The 8,854-nt window shown below is 36.9% G+C and overlaps 1 pseudogene; it reads left to right on the top strand.

Annotated features, from left to right (window-relative positions):
* The first annotated feature begins 3,822 nt into the window (after window positions 1-3,822).
* LOC133753932 (5S ribosomal RNA) lies at window positions 3,823-3,941 on the top strand (annotated as a pseudogene).
* The last annotated feature ends 4,913 nt before the right edge of the window (window positions 3,942-8,854 follow it).

Raw genomic sequence — 8,854 nt, 5'->3', positions numbered from 1 at the left:
TGCAAATGCGAGCGCACATGCACACACACACACATCTCATTCTCCAAAATCTAAACCCATTTTTCAAGGTTCAGTTCAAGGCCAACTCCTAGGCTTTGTTCTGTCCTTTTCTCAGAATTTCTGCTTTTTATACCCTCCTCCCAAACCTGGTTGTCAATCATAATTACCTAGGGGACTCCTTTAAAATAACTTTTCTGGAACCCACTTGAAATTCCGAATCTCTGAGACTGGGTCTGCATTTTGAATTTTTCCACATGTTCAGTATCCATGACCTGGGAATTATTAACTAGTCAGCATCACATGGTTAATATTAATTTTTGTTTGACAGCTTTAAGTATGTTGGCCTATATCCTGTAGCAGTGTTCTCTCAACCCTTAAAATGCATGTGAAATACCTTAATATCTTATTAAAATGCAGATTCGGAGTCAGCAGATCTGAGGGAGAGTGCCTGGGATTCTGCATTCCCAGCAAGCTTCCAAGTGATGCTACTTCTGCTAGGCACTGCATTCCACTTTGAGTAGCTAACTTATAGGTGTTGAACATCTTGGGATCAAGGTCTCTGCTTAGTCAATTTGAAGCCATTATTTAAAATTGGGCAATAGTGAACTGTATTCCACTGGACACAAGTAATTTGTATTTCTGTGGACAAGAATTGTTTACAATGTCATCTGTTTTCTGCTAGTTAAGATCCTTTTCTTCAAAGCCAGAAACAGCTTAGTGAAAGGCAGTGGCAACCGCCCCCCCCCCATAGGATGGGACTGTCGGAACAGACTCCAGTATTCCTTTAAAAGAATACTCAGTAATTCCTTTGGTCCCTTCTAAAGTCCTATATTTTTCCTTATACTCTTTCTTCCCTTATCCTTTAGAGGTAAAAGTAACTCTCAGCATGATTATTGATGATCACACACTAAGACTGGTCTATTAAATTTGGCCTGATTATTCATGCAGGTGCAGCCAATCTATGTGAACTCACCACACAGGCTTTCCTAAACTAACTTTTCTGGAAGTTTACATAAGGAAACGCAGATTTAAGAGCCTCTATTATTTAGTATTCTGAGTCCAAGAAACATTCTTCATCAAATTTCATTTGTGTTATCTATAAATTCTTAGTGTCTCCAAAACATACCAAAATTCATGATCTGTCTGGAAGTACATTTCCGACTGCATGAAGGCTGAGCCCTCCAAGTACACTGTGAGTTTTCTTGGAAGAATTTTGTGAGTTCAAAAAGCGAGGCCAATTTGAGTTCAATAAAAGTGCCTGGCCCTATCTCGTTCGACAAGCATAATTCTGAAATATGATGTTCCAGGTGAGACTTTGGTCAGATAAACTGTTTCTTCCAATTATATTCTAGTTAAAAGGAAGACTTATTGCCACAAACATACACAAAAATAAGGGATCATTTTTAAATTCGGGGGGGGGGGCAGTGTTGGAAGAAGGAAAGATGACAGTGAGAATCGATTATAATTTTAAATGTTATAGCTACAAAAACATCCATCATCTGACAAGAGTGTAAGATGTGGCAAATCCATACAATGAAATAATATTCAGCAATCAAAGGGAATGAAGTACTAACCTATCTACAACACACAAGAGCCTTGAAAACACAACGCTAAGTGAAAGAAGCCAGTCGCAAGAGACTACATGTTGCTTGATTCCATTTATATGAAATGCTCAGAATAAGAAAAACTGCAGGGACAGAAATTATATTAGTGGTTGCCAAGGATTTAGGGTGATAAGGGACAAAGGAGTGACCGCTAAGGACTACAGAGCTTCTTTTTAGGGTGATGAACAATGGTCTAAACTTGATTGTGGTGATGATGATCTTCACTTTTTGAATATATTAAAAATCATTGAATTGTATACTTTAAATAGATAAATTGTATGGTATATAAATTATGTCTCAGGAAAGCTGTTTTGAAGTGTTATGAGCTTAATAGAAAGAGAAAGGTCTTATTTACAAGGGAAAAAAAAAACATTAAAACAACAGTATTCCAAAGAAATCTAGCTTTATTTCAAACAAGTAAACATAATAACATTTCTCTCTCATCAGTTCATCCAGTCCTATGTAATTAGTTCCTATTTTTGGGTCTTGGTTCAGGAATATCACGATATCATATGCTTCTTTCAAAAAAGTTCTGGAAATCCTTAGTCCACTGGCATGATCTCAAAGTTGTCTAAGTAATGCCATTGGAAGCCAGTTCCCAAGGTCTTTTTTTTTTAATATGTCAATAATTTGAACACAACTTACAGCTTATAGCATAGAATTGGAATAAAACCTAAACTATCTGTAGAATGCAGAGACTTTCACTGGAAATTACCTTCTACTAAAATTTTCATATGTGAAAGAGCTGGTAAGAGGTTATAATAATCACACAACTGACAAAGAAAGGTAATTTGTTTCTGGAACATAAAAAGCAAAGAAGAAAATCATTTCAAAAATCTATACAAAATATCTTTATACATAAAAGGGTTGTAAGTTTTTTATATATAAAAAGTTGCTGCATAAAAATGAATGAACACAAAAACAAACATAATTTTTAAAAAGGAAAAATCTTGAGACATACAGTATTCATACAACATAATGAGTATGATGTAACAAGCATATTCCAGGGATTCCAAGATGGCTGAGCAGGGAAAAGACATGCTGCTTTTGAACAGGGGGAAAAAGCAGAAGAAAAGCAGAGAAGGGTATTCCCAGGGGAGAGTTGGAGAGAAGTTTGCAATGGAAAGTCTACAGAAAGAATAGGGAAGCCATGGATCAGCATAGAAGGTCAAACTTTCAACAGTTAAACACTCAAGAAAAGATTCTAAAATGTGCATGAGAAAAATGCCAGATTACTTTCAGAGGATCTCCAATTAGATTTACAGCTGATTTTTCATCAGAAATACTACAAGATAGGAGAGAATGGAGGGATATGGTTCAAGTCTTAAGAGAAAAAAATTTTCAATCCAGAATACTGAACCATGCAAACCTATCACTTATGAATGAAGGTGAAATAAAGACCCTCCATAACAAACAGAAATTGAAAGAATTTGTCACCACACATCCAGTTTCACAAATGATGCTTAAGGATGTACTACACACAGAAATACAGAAAGATAATCATCATTATGAAAGAATGTGAAGGAAAAAGATCTCCTAGTAAAAGTACAAAAGAAGTCCAAAGCAAACAATAGGAATATTTATGGGCAAATATCAGGACCAAGTTGTTACTTATCAAGTCACCTTGAATACAGATGGCCTCAACACTCCAGTTAAAAGATACAGACTGGATGAATGGATTAGAAAACAAGACCATCTATTTGCTATCTACAAGAAAGCAAATCTACAAGAAACACACCTCACCAGCAAAGATACACACACACTGGAAGTCAAAGGATAAAAAAATATATTCTGTTTTAAGGGAAAGCAAAAAAGGGCAGGGATAGCCACCCTAATATTAGACAAAATGTACTTAAACACAAAAACTATTAAAAGAGACAAAGAAGGGCTTGTGCTGTGCTGTAGCAGGTAAAGTTGCCGCTTACAGTGCCGGCATCTCATATGGGTGCCATTAGAGTCCCAGATACTCCACTTACAATCCAGCTCTCTGCTATAGCCTGGGAAAGCAGTAGAAGACGGCCTAAGTGCTTGGGCCCTTGCACTCATGTGGGAGACTGGAAGAAGATCCTGGCTCCTTTCTTCAGATCGGCCTAGCTCTGGCTATAGGGGCCATTTGGGAATGAACCAGTGGATGGAAGACCTCCCCCCCAACCTCTCTGTAACTCTGTCTTCAAAATAAATAAATAAATCTTTTTAAGAAGTTAATATATAAAAAAGTGTCTATGGCCATACCACCCTGAATGCACCCCATCTTGTCTGATTTCAGAAGCTAAGCAGGGTTGTGCCTGGTTAGTATTTGGATGGGAGACTTCCTGGAAATACCAGGTGCTGTAGGCTTTTTAACTTGCTGTGGTGCAGCAAGTTAAACCCTGGCATCCCACATGGGCAACAGTTTGAGTCCCGGCAGCTCCAATTCCAGTCCAGCTCCCAGTTATGGCCAGGGAAAGCCACAGAGGATGGCTGATATTGTGGTATATATATTGTATGTAGTAGTACTCAGCAGTAAAAAATAATGAAATCCTGTCTTTCACAACAAAATGGATACAATTGGAAACCATTATAATTAGTGAAATAAGCCATTCCCCCAAATACAAACAACATATGTTATCATTGGCCTGTGGTAACTAAGAGTATGAAAAAATGTAATATATATGAGTTAAATTGACATTTTGAGATTCAATGATTGTTTACAGCCCTTGTCTCTACTGTTGAGGAACAGTGGTTTTTTTCTTGTTACTATCTGTTAAATTCTTTATGTAGTGTTGGATTAATCTTATGAGTATAAAATAAACTGAGAGATCATCGTAAAAATTAAAGGAAGAATGTAAAAGGAAAGAGGAGGGAGAGTGGGAGCATGAGGTGAGGAAGGGTAGGGTGACAAATATTACTATGCTCCCAAATCAGTATATATGAAATACATGAAATTTGTTTACCTTAAAATTTTTAAAAATAAAAAAATTAAAAATAAATTTAAAAAAGAGTATTCTAAATCTATACTAAGTATGTACTGATACAAGTTAAAGAGGTTCAGTAAATCTGGAATAGATTCTTGATATCTATATTTTTATAAAATTCCATAAGTATGTCTGATATGTATCTCCAGCTTAAGTCCATTAGTCTAGAAGATGCTCCACTCATATTATAGAACTAAGATTGTGGCCTTGCTAATGTTTTAAATAACTGAAATTATGATGGATAACATTATACTGTTGTTGCCTTACACTATGTCAAGGTCTGATAAACAGAAATATGATGGATGGCTAGGGCATTGATGAATTTCTAGAAACCTATCATAAAGCATAAAATTCTAAAATATTTATATTAATGACATTTTTCTATATATTTTTAACATAGGGAAGGCTGAATATCTTTTTATATCCTTACACTCTTCATGCAACTTGTTACTAACTAATAAAGAAACTGAATTATCTATAGCATCTTTTTTGTAACATCAAAGAACAAATCTTTGTCATTTTCCAGGAGCTAAGAAATCTGAAAGATATTTTAGGTGGAAAAGATATGCTGAAAATTTACCTGACTTTTTCTATATTCAAAATCTGATTTGGGGATGTCAAAAATCAATGAAATTGTCAGAGGAGAGCTGGACATTTGATTAAGATCGTGGGTGCGTGCCTGAGAAACAAATCTGGTTATCTATTTAATCAAAGAGTCAATAAAACATTTAAAATTGAATAGGAAGTTAGTATGATTGTAAAGAATCTGTTATTTCCTAAGTGAGGAATGAGAAACATTTATTCTTTTGCTTCTTACATAGCAAAGTATATAATAAAGCAACACACAGCACAGGAAATTATTGTGGTTGAACTCAGAATCTCTGCTACTTGGAAAGTAAAAAGTAACCCTTTCTATTATAGGCAAAGGCAATGAGTAGTAATGCCATCAAAAGTGAGTGAACTTTCCTATTCACACTTAGATATTATAAACCATGGCAAATAAAATTTACTTTTCAAGATTTGTCATTCATCAGCTCCTTCATATTCTTGAACAAACTGACACTTTAGAACAGAACTTAGGCATTTGCAAAGTCAACACCAATTTCAAGGGAAAGATACTTGAACATGGTAAGAGTGCAATCTCAGAATAGAGTTAGGGAGAAGACGACAGAGGAAACTCCAGACAAACTAAAGGGACACTGTAGCCCTACGTGGAGGGTGTAGACAAGCACAATTCAGGGCCCAGCAGCCTAGAGCCTCAGCACCAGCTTTGGAGAGTGAGGGGAGACCAGACTGCAGCAGCCCAAGGCACTGGTGATAAAGCTGCAGGAAGAGCCTGGCATGAGTCTGACTTGGAGTGCTGTGAGTGACCCAGAAGAAGCTCCTGGATCCTGGCTATAGATCGGCATAGCTCCAGCCATTGTAGACATCAGGGTACTGAACCAGCGGATGGAAGTCCCCCCACGCCTCTCTGTATGGAAGGAAGGAAGGAAGGAAGGAAGGAAGGAAGGAAGGAAGGAAGGAAGGAAGGAAGGGCCAGCACTGTGGTGTAATGGGTAAAGCCGCCGTCTGCAGTGCCGGCATCTCATGTGGGTGCCGGTTTGAGTCCCGGCTGCTCCACTTCTGATCCAGCTCTCTGCTATGGCCCCGGTCCTTGGGTCCCTGCACCCATGTGGGAGACCTGGAGAAGGCTCTTGGCTCCTGGCCTTAGATGGGCGCAGCTTTGACTGCTGCAGCCAGTTAGGGAGTGAACCAGTGGATGGAGGTCCTCCCTGCTTCCTTCCCTCCCACCCCCCCCCCCACACACCTCTGCTTCTCTGTAACTCTGCCTTTCAAATAAAATAGATAAATCTTTCAAAAAAATTAAAAAAGAAAAAAAGAAGAGAAATACTGATGGATCTAAAGGGAGAGGGATTCCCATATGATAGTAATGGGGGATTCAATACCCCACTTTCAGCAATGGACAGATCAACCAGACAGAAAATCAGCAAGGGAACATAGTTACTCAACACTATAGACCAAATGGACCCAATAGCTACAGAACTTTTCATCCTACTGTTGCAGAATACATATTCTTCTCACCAGTGCATGGAACTTTTTCTAGGATAGACCACAGGCCAGGCCATAAAGCAAGTCTCAGCAAATTCTAAGGAATTGAAATCATAACATCCATCTTCTCTGACCACAGTGGAACAAAGCTGGAGATCAACAACTCAAGTCTCCAGAACATATGCAAACACATGAAGACCGAACAATATGCTCCTGAATGAACAGTAGATCATTGAAGAAATCAAGAGGGAAATAAAAAACACTGTTGAGAAACAGGGTTTTTTCATACTATCTGTTGAAATCTTTACCTAGTATAGAGCTAATCTTCTGTGTATAAAGTTAATTGAAAATAGATCTTAGTAAAAAATAAGAATGGGAATAGGAGAGGGAAGAGGAAGAAGGGTGGGAGTGGACATGGGAGGGTGGGTATAGTGGTAAGAATCACTATCACTGTGCTTTTAAAGTTGTATTTAAAAATGCATGAAGTTTGTGTACCTTAAATAAAAGGTTTCTGGTACGAAAAAAAGAAAAAACAAAATAGCACCCATAAGTCTCTCCTCAACAAAAAAGCACTAATTTCATAACCTCATGTTAAAATTCAACAAGTTCATCATCGCTATCTTTAAATGAATCAATAGATAAGTCATTTTATAATGTCTCTGTTTTCACTTCTAATGAAGTAAGTATGGACTGTTAATTCACACACATAAAATTTCTTTGGGGGGCCACAATAAGCTCCCAAAGTGTCAAGGGATTCAAACACCAAAAAAGCTGAATAGTACTGTGTTTAGGCAAAAGTACTCTTTGTCCTTGAGAAACAAAGGCACATACACAGGTGAATTTTTATGGCACAATTTCTCCCAGGGATGTCAAAACCACTCACATTCATTCTACCCTTAAACAGAGGTAATTAACGTCTACTTCCTGAGGAAAAGCAGAAGCAGGTGGGTAACTACACAAGCATTTTAGTAAGCAAGACTTATAATACAGCTTTCTCCAGTAGTGTACTTCCCTTTCATAACTTCTCAAAGTGACAAAAATTAACATATTCATTGATGTGGCCCAAAGATACAGCTTCTCTGTGGCGTACAAAGAGTAAGAGTGAAATCTTGTACACATAAAATTATGTTTGGTAATTCTGTGACCTCACTATCCAATAGTGCTTCATTAATTAACTCAATTTATTATCATCTCCATATTTTAGGGTAGCTTAAGATCTTGGAAATTATCTTTAAGCTGACATAATACAAAATATAACTGCTGCTGAAATAAAAGTTTTTTCAGAGTAATGACAACTTAATTCACACAGATTTACATTTTTTATAATTTTAAACATTAAGTAAAAGTATTGTTAGCTTATTTGGTCTGTATAAAGTTGAGGAAAATATATGCAAGTAGAATTAAAATGTATTTAATACTAATAAATCAGAGAAGACATAGCTGTTTTTCCTAAACCAAAATTATTCTCTCTCTCTCTCTCAAGAAGTGGATTCTGAGTCTAGGCTGCTTAGCATGGGATCCCAGCTCCAGCACTTTCTAGCTGTGTGACCTTAGGCAATTCACCTTTCTTTGTTCCAGTAAAATCAGGGTAACAGTAGCTAACTATTAGGTTGTTGTGAGAATTGATATAATAGTAAGAATAGTGAATAGCATATTGTAATCCCTATTGCTATGCTCATTCTTATTATTAGAAACTAACCAAATATAGACTCAGCTTACACATCAATGACTTTAAATGCAGTGGGGTTTCCCATGATACTCAGAAAATGTTTTTATAACCCTCTAAGCCTTTTCTTATCTCAGTTCCCTGAATGAATGTTCCAAGTTCTCCCCCCAAGGCTTAATACATTACTTTTCCCATCTTTCCTCTTATTAACTGTCACTTCCTCCTCCTACTTCATTGAGAAAATAGAGAGCATCAAGAGGAAATTCCATCAATCAACCTACTCCAATATCCCACTCATTCTCTTTCTTACAATGTCAGAAAAAATGAGTTTCCTTCTCCAATAGGACAATTTACATTCTGGATCCCATATATTTCTATCTCCTCAAAGAATATTAACCCAGTATTTGCCTCTTTCTCTGTTTGCATCAAAAGCTTCCTCACACAACCTTGTTTTTTAAAATCAAGCATATGTGTGAAAATGACTCCAGCCTATAAATGCAAAACCTCTTTAACCCATCCTCTTCAGTATCATTCCTTCCTTAAGAACTATATTTCTTAAAATAATTCTGTTGTGTGCTCCT

The sequence above is a fragment of the Lepus europaeus genome, chromosome X, assembly GCF_033115175.1.
Source record: "Lepus europaeus isolate LE1 chromosome X, mLepTim1.pri, whole genome shotgun sequence".
NCBI classification, from domain to species: domain Eukaryota; kingdom Metazoa; phylum Chordata; class Mammalia; order Lagomorpha; family Leporidae; genus Lepus; species Lepus europaeus.
Note: the sequence above shows the minus strand (reverse complement) of the source record. Positions and strands in the feature narration are given on the sequence as shown.